Genomic DNA, 13,136 nt, shown 5'->3' with positions numbered 1-13,136 from the left:
TTTGTCTGGTTTTCCTACCAGTAGTTATCCAAACCAATGGTAAAAAAAAGCCACTTGTGTGTGCTGTGAGAGAAAGTCAACATCTGTGTTCAGTTATTGTGCTGATGGGAGAGCACACATGGTTAGTGAGAGAACACCTGTAACAGCTTCCCGCTATCAATTTACATTTGGACAAAGTGGTTAAAGTTCAAGCTCTATAGTGGTCTTGTAAAATTTACTAATGGATGGTTATAGTCATCCTTAGAGCTACAGTTTTTATACACCCATCTCTCATGAACTTGCATTAAGAAAGACACTAGACTAGTTTCATCTAGTTCACTGGGGCATTGATTCCAGAAAGCATGAGGGAGAGTCCCGTTAGGACTTAAGTATGTACTGAAGTACCCCTCTTAAATAGGGATGCAGGGGCCAGTGACCTTTCCTCTGCTCTCCAGGGTTTAAGAAGGAGAGGGAGACTACACAACCAAAATTTTCAATAGCATTAATTGAAAGCAAATACTGTTCTGGACTGTACATTTTTAGGAGGGAAAGTGGGTGGCTGCTGTGTAAGTCAGCTGCTTGTGATTGGTGGTGGAGTGAGAAAAGAGAGTTTGGAGAAAAGGTGCCCTTTGGTGTAAAAGTAAGAACACTGATCAAGGATCTAAAAATGTATTTTCTGCCCAAGACAGTAAGGTTTCAAGCAGTAAATCGCAGGAAGCTCGTTTAGCTACCCTGCTGCTACAGTCAAGACATGGATGTGCAAAGAGAACAGAAGTTGATGGGGAGGTGATGCTTCCACCTTAGGTTTTTGGTTCCCACCTCTCTTCTCCTCCACCCCAACCCCCTGAACACAGTCAGAAGAAACTTTGGTGACTCCAGTTAGCACTACTGACCAAGCCATTAAAAGTCCAGTGAGTGGTACAGCTCAGGGATAAGGTAGGCTCCCTACCTGCCATGGCTCTCTACCTGTATGGCTTCTGCCAGGTCCCTGTGACCCCTCACCACAGGGAGGCTCTGTCCCTTGCCCCTACCCCAGTGCTTACTCCACATATCCCATTAGCCAGGAACTGCAACCAGTAGGAGCCACTGTGGAGGTGCCTGTGGACTCCAGGGTAGTGTGCGGAGAGTGTGTCCTTGTCCACCTATGTACCTAGGGGCCACAGGGACCTGGGACCTGCTTCCTGGGATCGATGGTGCCACTGAGACCCTGCCCCCCTAATCTCTTGCACCAGCCCAACAACCTCTCCCATACACACACTCCCTCCTAGAACTGGCACTTCTTTCTTCTCTCCTCCTCCCCCCCCCCTCTCCTGCCCTAGTCCTGAGCCCCTTCCTGGACCCCTAATCCCTAGCCACACCCTGAAGTGCTCACCCCCGTGCACTCCAACTCTTCACCTCTGCCCAGAACCCCCTTCTGCACCCTGAATCCTTCATCTTTGGTTCCACCCCAGAGCCCACGTTCCCAGCCAGAACCTTCACTCCCGCCTCCAACCGAAGCTGCCCCCCCACACGGCAGTGTGCTCGGTCAGGGCAAGGCGCGAACAGCCATCTCTTGTTCACACGGACGTGTTCTACACATCCAGATTGTGACAGGCCCATAGAGCCAGTCCCGGGAGCTACCGCAGTGGGTGGGGGCAGAGCAGCACTGGGTCCCCCTGGCCCCTCTGCGGGCAGCCTGGGAGGCCGCGGTGTCCAGCCAGAGCGAACTGGGCACGTCATTCTGAAAATGTGAGTGACTGTGTCAGCCAAGTAGCCACGCGTGGCTAGCGCGTTGGACCCCAGGGCTAGGGGCCAGCGGGTCTGGCGGGGGCCCCCAAAGGCCCTTCTGCGCGCTGAACCCCCCCCCCGGGCTGATGGAGCGAAGGGCAGGCCGGAAACCCAGCACCGAGTTCCGGCTCCTTCCTGAGCCCCCCCCCCCTCGCCGCAATGCTTGCACGTGCGCAGCGCTGACTGCCCCTCCCCCAGGGCGCCAACGGCCGCACAACGGCCTTCGCTGCGGCCGACGCGCATGCGCGGCCGCACTTCAGCGCTTTGCGAAGGGGCCCGGCGCGGCCTGAGGAGGGGAGGGGGGGGGGGGGGCTCTTCCTACTCGCCCCGCCCTCGAGCATGGGCGGGTCCCGCACGGTGAGCGCGGCCGGGCTCCGCCCCGCGGGGGGAGGGGCCGGACACGCCCGCGCGCAGAATGGGGCCTCAGCTGGAAGGGTCGGGCTGGGGGCCAGGCTCCCCTGCAGCAGGGGCCAGAAGCCCCGAGGCGCCCTAGCGTTTTGGAGGGCTCGGGGCAACTGCCTGTGTCCCTTAAGAAAGGGATCGAAAATAAGACCCCGAATCTCTGACTGCCCCGTATAGATCTATGGGACCCCACGGCTTGAGTCCTGTGCACAGATGTGGGCTCCTCGCCTCAAAAAGGGTATTTTGGCCTTGGAAAGGGTTCAGAAAAGGGCAACTAAAATGATCAGGGGTTTGGAACAAGTCACATATGAGGAGAGGTTAAAGCGACTGGGACTTTTCAGTTTAGAAAAGAGGAGACTGAGGGGGGATATGAGAGAGGTCTGTAAAATCATGAGTGGTGTGGAGAGGGCAAATAAAGAAAAGTTATTTATTAGTTCCCATAATAGAAGAACTAGAGGACACCAAATGAAATTAATGGGTAGCAGGTTTAAAACTAATAAAAGAAAGTTCTTCACATAGTGTGTAGTCAACCTGTGGAACTCCTTGCCAGAGGAGGCTGTGAAGGATAGGACTATAATAGAGTTTAAAGAGAAGCTAGAGATTAGGTCCATAAAAGGCTATTAGCCAGGGGATAAAATGGTGTCCCTGGCCTCTGTTTGTCAGAGGCTAGAGAAGGATGGCAGGAGACAAATTGCTTGATCATTGCCTTCGGTCCACCCTCTGTGGGGCACCTGGTGCTGGCCACTGTTGGCAGACAGGATACTGGGCTAGATGGACCTTTGGCCTGACCCAGTGTGGCCATTCTTATGTTCTTATGTTCTCTTTTGCTCTCCCAAGCTGGTGGTCGTACCAGTAGAGTCCAGCAGCACTGCTGACCCCTACCAGTAGGGCATCCAATGGGAGAGGCAGGGACAAAAGAGACAGTCATGTTAATATCAGCTATGAATGGCCAATACAGGTGGCTGCTTCTTGCTGGTATGCTGTACCAGCCCACTTTCACCTGTAGGTGGTAAAACTACTGCAGTGGTTCCTAACTTTTTTATACCGCGGACCAGCAAACTCATACAGAAACTGTTGGTGGACCGGCACTGAAATATTTGTATATTCATTATGGTGATTAATTTATTTACCTATTTTCATATTAATTATGGCATTTTTAGCCCATGATATATCAGGCAAATAAAAGGAGGAGGGACACAATGGTTAACAAGAATTTGAAAAACTGTTGCATGCACACATTTAAACAAAATACTTGCTGATACTTGTTAAAGAATATTCCTCACCGCAGTCCTGGCTCTAGCTGCAGCACACCCGGCTGCTCACCACCCCGCTCACCCTGCTGCTGCGTGAGTAAGGCTACATCTACACTGCACCCCTTTTGTGCAAAAGCGTATGCAAATTACATGTGGATTCGCATATTGCTGTACTTCATTTGCATAATTAATTAGGGGCTGTTTTTGCACAAGAGGCTTTTGTGCAAGGGCTGCTCTTCATTTTTTCAGGAGGAACGGCTCTTGCGCAAGAGGGGGTTTTTGCACAAAAAGGAACCATCACAGCTCCTTTTTGCACAAAAGCCTCTTGTGCAAAATTGGCCCCTAATTAATTATGCAAATGAAGTGTGGCAATATACTAATCTGTGCTTCGTTTGCATAGGCTTTTGCACAAGAGAGGTGCAGTGTAGAATAGCCTAAGTGGGTGGGAAGGGAATTCCCTGCGGAACCCGAGCAGGCGGGGCTAAATAAAAGCTGGGAGGCATGGCCTGGCAATGTACCATGGCCAGGGAGAGAAGGGTTTGCAGACCGGTGGTTTGGAATTGCTGTACTACTGTGATTAGGGTTGGTTAAAGGAGAAAATTAAAAGAAACAGTCACAAGACTAAAGTGTTTGCAAGCCATGTGGAAACTTTTTAAAAACATTATTATAGAGGATCAAATTTTGTGTATACCTCAAATTAAAAAAAAAGGAGGAGCTGAAAAAAATGCCACGATGGCCAAACAGCAGTAAAAGATGTGGTTTGAGACAAACAGCCATTCTTTAAAAATTGGAAATCAAATCCTACTGAGAAATCAAAAAAGGATTATTAACAGCATAATTAGGCAGGCTGGAAAATAATTTGAATATCAATTAGGAGAAGACACAAAACTAACAACATATATAATATATATTTGAGAGAGTCTGTCTGTCTGTTCAAGAACTCCTAAACAGAAAGAGCATGGGTGGTTGGTAATGTAGGCAAGGGAAGGCACAGCCTTCCCAAAATCGCCTACATGCCCTAGCCACCCAAGTAGGCTGGGGCTGTGGTGCAACAGCCCAGCTTCCCTGGCTGCTGGAGAATCCAGCTGGGATTGGGGCTGGAGCCACAGTAAGGTAGCCCTGTCTTCCTGGTGGCCAGGAAGGATTGGGCTGGGGTGGGTCTTGGGCTGCCCATGAGAAAGAGGTAGGGCCAGCAACTTTAGTATACAGCTTCCTCTAACATAAATTAAAGCAAGGTAAGGGTTTGGATGTACCTGGATAGGGATTGCTTCTCCTAAAACCAGAAAAGAGACAGAATCACCAAGCAAGTGAAAGGAGCTGGCTGGAAGCGTGCCCTGTCCTCCCCAGCTGAGACTGCCCCAGCCCCGAGCCTTCTACCCGTCAGACACCTTTTAGGGAGGGTGGGGGTGTTGAATGATCCCCCCACCCTGATTCATACAGGAACATTGTTGGTTGTTCCCCTTCACTAAGGAGCGAGGGGAAAGTGCACAGTTTGGCTAGGAAGCGCAGGGGACAGATGAACCTGGACCTTCCCCAGCTGGGAGACATGCACCCTTGCTCTGGCTGTGCCCGCTAGGGATGTTAACGTGTACATGGTTAACTAATGAGCCTGGGTTCATTAGTTAACCCTCACAGTTACACACACCCCCTTACCCCGCGCTGCTGCCTCTGTATCACATAGGTAGCAGTGGAGGAGGGGTAGGATCCTGCTTTTCTGTCCCTTGCACTGCTTCCTCTGATACAGCAGCGACAGGGGAGGAGGGTAGCAGGCAGGCTCTGGTGCTCACAGGGAGCTGGCTTAAAAGCTGGCTCCCTCTGAGCACTGGCTCCTGCCTGCCAACCACGTGTAACAATAATGTTTTGCAGTGGCCCTAGAACAACAGCAGCAAAAATATATCATAAAATGATGTTTTTGCTACTTGTGTTACTATCCTGGCAGGCTGTTGGTCATTACTGAGCATTCAATACAGAAAGGTCATATGGTTTGTTTTATTGTTTATTTATGTGGAAAAGTTTGTTAGGATCAATGTTTACCAGGGACAATGAATCTCAGATCTAACAATCTAAGAAGTCATATATATATATATATATATATATATATATAAAAGGAGAGAGAGGGGAAGAGGAAGATGACTTCAAAGTAATGCAGGACTAGTTTCTAAATCATATTGCCAAACAAGGAAAAACTCAAAATCATATTCCAGATCAACAAATGTTACAGATTTGCAGTAAAGATCCAATGAAAATGGAGGTTTTAATTTTATGACAATACAGAAATGTTTCATTTGATTATCATAGTAAACTACCCAGTGTCTTCTACAGTAAAACTAATGCACAAAGTCTCAGTATTATTCTATTCACCAGAAAAAGATCTCTGTTATGGGTGTTTTGCTTTACTTAATGTGAATGTTGGCAAGTTGGCTAATGAGCTCATCTCCTGTTTTTTATAGGAAGGGCTGTGATTGGCATTGAAAATGAGATGAGCCAGTCGTGAAAGACACTAAGAACATAGTTTATTTACATCCATAATAAGCCATACATAAGTCCCATATATGACACTACAGGATGACGAGATGGACTGGGAGTCCAATAACAACTCTTTTGACACAGGTGAGGAGCATTCAGATGACTCCAATCATTCCTCTAAGTGGGTGGGTCGGAAATCTAGTCTTCAGCTACAGATAAACATAGACTATTCTCAACCATTCAGTCCTTGTTATAGCCCTGCTGGTCCTTCAGCTAGGCAAGAACTCCCCGTGGAATTGCAATGTGAGGACGAGGAAACCTATGAGATCTACTATTAGAAGAGAGGCAAGACTACAGCTGGTATCTTTGTCACTTCCAACACCAACTTTGACCTGCAATGTGAAGATGAGGATCTGGAATTCTGCTCATCTGAGGAACCTGAGCAAGGGCTAAGTGAGGATGATAAAAATATCATTGATGCCTTTGGTGAGGAGGACCTAAAGCCCATTTCTGGAGAAGCTTTGCTTTATAGGTGCAAGAAGTGTGGGGCCACTTTCCAGGATCTGGGTGAATAGCAAAAATACAAACAGATACACCTGACAGAGTATTCGTACCAATGCCCCATCTGTGGCAAAGAGTTCTTCCGTGCTGCGAACTTGCGAATTCACAAGCTGATTCATTCTAGTGACAGACCACACAAGTGTCCGGAGTGCGACAAGGGGTTCATCCACACAGCTGATGTCTGGAGGCACCTACACAATGTCCACAAGATTGAGCACTCCATGGTAGCTTTGGGAAATGGCATGGTTAGGAACCCATGGTCAACAGTGCACCAAAACAAGCATGGCCATAGGGACACTGACCAGGAGTGTTCAAAAAATCAAAACCCTGGGGAAGAAGAAACTAAACTTTACATCAATCCAATGTGTGGCAAAGGTTTGTGTAAATCTAATTCTACTATTGAAACACAAAGTGATCCATCGACAGGACACACCATATCAATGTCAAGAATATGGTATGGCCTTTGTCCAGCTACTGAGGTTAAAAAGGCATCAACAGACTCATTCTGGAGAGCACCCCTTCTATTGTGAAGAGTGCAGAGGAACCTTCACACGGCTGACATCACTTCAGTGCCATCAGCGGATCTATACTGGAGAAAATCCCTACTCTTGTGTTTACTGCATTCATTCCTTCACAGAGTCAGGCACTCTAAGGAGGCACACACAGAAAGTGGACAAAGCTTAGTGCTTAGGGCTCTATGACTGTGTTGGCCATTCTTTGTTACTAAAACAAGAACTGTTCAGTTGTGCAGCTAGAGAAACTGCTTCATTCCCACCCCAAAACCCGGCCCACAGCTCTCATCCTGGAGAAGGACCAGTATAAATCTGTTATGGAGACATTGCCTTATAAGGAACTTCATGATCATTTTCTGTAGTCAGTGCTGAAGTAGTCAGCCTGGCACCTTCCCCTGGAATTATAAGAGGAAAAAGTTCCATTTCTATTCATTAATGAGATCAAAAAACACATGGAAGTGAAGCTCCTTGAAGGTACTGAGCATTGTCATAACTTGCTGGACTTTTCTGAGGGTATATTAAGCTGAGTTTTTCTCTAGGACCGATGGGTTAAATGGAGCCCTTCTGTAACCCCGGACTCTGAACTAATTGTGATTGCTGTCCTGTATTGGCTTTGGAGATCCGTCCTTGTTGCCTTTGCAAGAACTGCATAGTCCATTTAGTCAGAGCTGACTCATCCATACCGTATCTCTCTGACTTCTGTCCTGTTTTTTATAATACATTCATTTGGAAGGGAAGTATCGTGTTGGCTATAAAAATCCAAGACACTAATAATTTGACAATTAATTAAACAGCTGCATCCAATACATGCTCACTTTTGTCCATGAATATGTCAGTGCCTTATGTGCTTGTATGTGACAAGGATTATGTATGTCTATTGGTGGGTGGCGAGAAACTTGTATGAGTGACTGTGAAGATGTATTTGGTAGAGTGGATTGTCGGTATTGATCTATGCTACTTGCGTCTAAATCAGGGATGGGAACCTATGGCCCAGGGGTTGGATCCGGCTTCCGGCTTGCCTTGATCTGGCCCGTGGCAAGGCTTAGGGTTCCTTTCCCTGCACTCACAGTGGGGCAAGCCAGTGCTGGTGCTCCAGTCCCCCAGCAAATTGCTGAGTCTTGCTGTTCCTCCACAAATGCTGGCTTCCTGTTGCAGGGGAAAGCACTAGCACTAAAGCCCCAGCATGGCCGGCTCTGCCTGGTGGAGGGGAGGAAGCAGCTCTATACACTACCATTCGGCCTCCTCCCAAGGACCCCTCGTCTAAGTGAAGGAGAGACCATTCCCAATTACTGCAGTACAATAAGGAATGTTTGACAATTTAAAATCAGAAGGGTGGCAAAACAAAGTGAAAATCTTGCCTTGCTGCATATTATATTTTAATTTTTTAATTTAAATGTCCTTGTTTCAAGGGCCCTGTGTACACGAGGAAATTCATTATAACAAGTCATTATTTGGAATGCCAGGAACTCTCGTCTGTACCTATGCGTGCTGCACAACGTGCTCATTAGCATTTTAGCTTTTATTTTTAAAATATGTCCCAATAAAACCTAGTTCTCAGTGAAATCTGCTGGAGTCTGCAAATACCTGAAACAATAACTCTAAAGGAGGTCTGAGCTGTATCATTTTCTTAGAGGTGTGTTGACTTTGAAGCCTATTGAACATTAAATTTTTCATGATGGATCATTTTAGCAGGAACATCCAGTTTATATATCCATCTCACAGTCCCAAACTGCCTCCCATGCCAAAAGACCTTGCTATTCCCTACCAATTGTCAACATTACTGGCTCTCTTCAACATATTTTATAGTGCAGTTACGCATTTTCAATATGAAGTTCTGCCGCACATTGATAATGTCAAATTTTGGGGAATCAAGTTAAAAGGGAGAATGTGCTATTTGTAATACTCATTTGCATATTCAGTTTAGTAAAATGCCGATTTTAAACTGACCTGAATTTCCATTCTGCTTCACTGGAGTTCTACAGACTTCAAGACACTTGCCACGGAACTTAGGTCAACCTTTTTACAAAGTTCATGGCTTGGGCTATTCCTATACAACACTTTGCATCTGCAAAACAGCCATCCCAACCGTTTTACAAGCCTCGGTCGCACTAGATTGTATAAGGTCCTGTGCTCAGATCAATTTTACCTGCTTCAATCTACAGTGATTTATCTTGACTGTGGATGGAATGTCAGTCATTTGTTTCTCAAAGTCATTTTAATTTCATCCCACAGAGTAGTTACTGGCATTAGAAAACTGGCTAGTACCACAGGTCCTAGGAACATTGCTGGGCATTGTGGAATATAGACTCTGAGAGTCCCAAAATCACTAGTAAAACCATGACTGTAAGGCTGGAGGAGAAAAAAAGCAGTTAGCCTGAAAAAATAAAGCAGAGACCAGAGTAAATTGACATATTTCAGTTTTGATAAGTCCCATTGAGAAAGCACAAATACACATACAGCCACAATTTCTTCCCCATTTCAGGGCTCAGATGTTGAATTTAACCCTTCTCATATTGCTTCAAGTAGTATACCAGAATTGGAAATACGTTTATAGGTTTTGGACAAGTCCTCCATAGAGCCCTGTATTAATTAAGGAAGCTACTGTTTCCTTCCATGGCTTTTAGTCATTGATCTACTGACTGTTTTGGACCAAGAGCTAGAGGGACTGGTCAATTTGGACAAAACAAAAATAACATCTGTGGTGGTCAACAGTTTCATTTTCAAGGAAGTCATGCTGCCAATTAATTATATTTGCCCTCTCTCTTCCCATTTTAGCTATGTATTGTTGTAACTGGCCATGTAAACAGCTTGGAGTGACTTAGTGTGCCACATGTCGTTCAGGGTTTGCAAATAATTTCAGAACCTTCTCTACTCAGCCCGATAAACATCAGACACTCTGTGGATCAGATGACTATAACCACATGTTCTGAATTCCTCTACGTCAGATTATGCAGCTCAAGCTGGAGAGTTCCTGTGCCCCTGATTCTTTGAACTGCATTTTCTTTGAATGTCTCTGAACATACTCTTCCCAAGAGTCATCATATTCTTGTTTAACTGGCACTTTCACATGCCCAAGCATCTCGCTTCCGAGTCAACCCACCAGACTGGTTTCTTTTTAGTAACCCATTTATTATATTTATTAAAGGTTTCATTTCACTAACCTTTTAATTTTCCCATGAAATAATCATGTTGTTTTGAGCACTTTCAACAATATTACGTTCTCACCAACACAATATCCATTTTACCAAGTGCCATACCACATACATCTATATCCTAATCCTTGTAAACAAGAACTATTTTAATAGCACTAAAACCATGTCATTTAGTTTATAGTCTAAATGCTTGACAAAGTCAGAATAAATATCTATTTGCCTGTTATTTTGATTGCAACTGTTCCTTTGTGTGTCACCATGGCACTTCAAATCCCAAAGCAAGAATACTAAATTGTCCTGTATGGGAGTCCATTCCTGTTCAAGTTGTTGGCAGAATTCCCTTTCATCTTGAGGGAAGCAGGAAAAGGTTCTTAATCTTAAGAGTCACTTCATAAATTGGACCATTTTTGGTGGAAGAGTCTGTCCTGTTCAAGAGCTTTGTTGGTTAAAGGGGAAGAGGTGCAAAGCTTTATCAAAAGGGTCAGTGCATTTTGTAGAGGACTTTTTAAAAATTCAGCCCAGCTGGAGAGAACTTGAGCTAATTTTATTTGCCTCTGAAATGTTAGCTGTTTTTTATACTCCTTAAAAAATGATTGGTATTGGTAGCATTGCAGAGATCTTTAAGCTTGTGTTTCACATAGTTTCTCTGTCTCTCCTGTTGGTTAATACTGGCACACTGGGAGAGAGGTTATTTCAGAATGTTACCATGAACAAGTATAATTAGATAGCTGTGTAATTTGTTCTGGAGAGTTTTGTTTTATAGGTGTTGTGAATTATATATGATGCATCTTATTTTGTTGGAAAGGGAAATCAGTGTGAGAATACAACATACGTTTTTCTTAACCATCAACCCCAAACTTCATAATGAAATTGAGCAGGTTTCCTGTAGAATATCACTTGATGATGATTGGCATTTATATGATACTCATTTTCAGAGTTTAACAATCCTAAGCTGTACTTTATTTCATATTGACATCTTTTTCTTAATTTTTAAAAATAAAATGAACTCACCTATAATTGGGAGTCTGTCTACAGACTATGTGCAAAAATCATTGCTCTAAACGAGACGGGCCTTTCCAAAATACAGTCGTAGCTAGGCTTGGACATACACAATGAGACTATTACAGCTAGTATTGTTCAGTGCATCCCACGTAGCAATATTCTCCATGGCACGATGTGTCAGCTATATTAGTGCTTATCATGCTACAAACGTTGATTGGACTTGTGCATCTTGGGAAAATCTGGGCGCTTATATCATATTGCCTCAGCTGATGATGCCAAGTCCATAGGATTAAGGGTGTTTTTCATATGTATTTTATAAGATGCTTTGCAGAGGCCTGGAAAGTGGGAGGACTGGATAAAACCTGGCTATAGCGAGGGAATTAATTGGACCCATCTGCACGATTGAATCACAATGTTAAAACCCAATTACAACCTAACAGTTGTGTTGCATCCCCCCAAATCCACAGTTCAATAACATCCAACAACCCTCCTGAGTTCATACCCAGGCTCCTTTCCAGCAAGTACTTCCCTCTGCCTCCGCTCCTCCATCACCCTAACTCTCCGAAGCCTTTGCATTGCTTCTGAGCGGTGCGGAAGATATGTTTCTGTATTGTAGTTTAAATGAATTATTGCTCGGCATTCTATATTAATATGCCTTGTAAGGAATCTACTTGTTAAAAAACAAAATCCTGAGTCTTTTGTCTGTATTGTTACGTAGTCACTGATGAATATTTAAAAATAAATTACCAAAATAACTGAAACTGGCATGATCATATTGTGTTATTTTGACAAAATAGGCAATATTTTAAAATATTGTGTGCAGATTTTTAAAATCAGAATACCTCCAAAATTAACTAATGTGTACCACAGGACACAAGAGAGCCAGATCTTGGTTCTTTGAAGCCACTCATGTATCTCTGTGACTGGTGACAGAATATTTATTTCCAGTCTATCTGCTTGAGACATAACAGTTTTAATAGCTCAGACATTGGGCAGTTCACGGGACCACAAAACAATATCCCCAACATTATTTCCCTTTCTGCCCACATGGTGTCATATAGCAGCCAGCTTGCAGTCATCAGAAATGGCAACCTTTGCAAGTGGAAAAAATAAAACTAGACTCCCCCGCCCCATCCAGTTCTTGGCAAACATAATCCCATTACAATCCAAGCACATTTATTATTATTATCTCTATTATTTACAGATATTTACATGCCTCAAATGTCACAGTGTGATCAAGTAGTTGTTTCTATGTGGCGTCTTGGAGTTTCAGCACGAATGGCAGAGTTAGTGAGCCAGAAACCAAGTGGCACATGAAACATCCTGTCAAGGACAGAAGTCAGCAGCTCTCCTCTATGGCCGCAGTAACAGGAAACCTAGGGCTGGCCCACTGGAGAGAGAAGGCCAGAGACCCTGTCCCTCCTCATAACTGGAAGCAAAGGAGTCGTCCTTTCCTGGTGAGACATGAATAGAAGGGAAGGTGAGGCCTGTCCTAGTCATTCCCTCTCAGAAAGGGGAATTTTTCCCTTCCTTGCGCCATTGACTGGTGACCTTTTTGTAATTATTTGGGACCTTTCATCAGGAGCTGTGCTTCTCAGGCAACATTTTAAATGCCTTATCAGTCTGGGCCTGAAAAGGTGTCACAACTTTGCTGTTTGGCTCCCAATGGAATCTTAGCCAGATTGTCTGATGGGGGAGACGGGCCTGTCTCACCAGTGGGGGTGAATGGAGACTGTTTGGTGCACTCCTTTCCTAGCCCCTCAGACTGATATTGCAGCCCAGCCCGAAGGAGCTGGAGCCTTGTGTGCAGGAGAGGACTGAAAAGGTTAGGAAGAAATGGGGAATCATGCATCTCCAATACAGTTTTGTCCCTGGCTGCTGATGGGAAGGAAGTAGCACTTGGATGATTGAGGACCTCCTATTACCTTGGAGAACCCCTTTCTCTCTCTGGAAGATATCAGTGGCACAGAGAGGCTGCAGACATTACTTAGCTTCCCTGGATCCAAAAGGTGGTCAGGCACAGCAGGGAAAAGAAATGAAGG

At 45.0% G+C, this 13,136-nt stretch overlaps 1 pseudogene; it reads left to right on the top strand.

The window, feature by feature from the left end:
* The first annotated feature begins 5,953 nt into the window (after nucleotides 1-5,953).
* On the top strand, nucleotides 5,954-7,112 carry LOC149523951 (uncharacterized; annotated as a pseudogene).
* Nucleotides 7,113-13,136: the final 6,024 nt, after the last annotated feature.

The sequence above is a fragment of the Pelodiscus sinensis genome, chromosome 9 (genome assembly GCF_052426305.1).
Source record: "Pelodiscus sinensis isolate ZL-2025 chromosome 9, ASM5242630v1, whole genome shotgun sequence".
NCBI lineage: Eukaryota > Metazoa > Chordata > Testudines > Trionychidae > Pelodiscus > Pelodiscus sinensis.
The sequence above is the reverse complement of the archived record's forward strand: the minus strand, read 5'-3'. Positions and strand labels throughout refer to the sequence as shown.